The sequence below is a fragment of the Malus domestica genome, chromosome 11 (genome assembly GCF_042453785.1).
Source record: "Malus domestica chromosome 11, GDT2T_hap1".
NCBI lineage: Eukaryota > Viridiplantae > Streptophyta > Magnoliopsida > Rosales > Rosaceae > Malus > Malus domestica.
The window spans coordinates 21523295-21523822 of record NC_091671.1 but is presented as its reverse complement, the minus strand read 5'-3'; positions in this window follow the sequence as shown (position 1 = coordinate 21523822).

The window sequence follows — 528 nt, the reverse complement described above, 5'->3', positions numbered from 1 at the left end:
GCTATAAGTGTCTTATGAGAGAAAGATCAAATCGTTTGATTTCTCATAAAGATGTGAATGAATCTTTTGTTTACTAGGTTTACAAAAGATTAGTGGGAGTTAATCAAATTCCTAAATTTGAATATATATATATATATATATATATATATATATATGATATATTAATTTTGGAAATGAAAAGAATACTTCTTCGTTAAAGTTATGACTTTAAACATTATATAACAATAGAATGTATATGGGAGATATAGTCTAAATACATGGGATAGAAATCTATAATGATATATTTCAAGATATAATTCGATTATATCAATCCCTAATAATAGACAAGAGATGCTAGGAAGTTTCTCATATGATGATAAACTTCAATTAGAAGGACGACTCTAGTGAGACTAGCAAGTTGCCCTTCTCAAAGGGAACGTACCCTTTGACTCCCAAAGAAATAATGCGTAAATAGAATCCTTTATGCATACGCAGAAAGGTGATTTATGTATTTCATATTGTATGAAAAACATTGATATGAGTTGTACC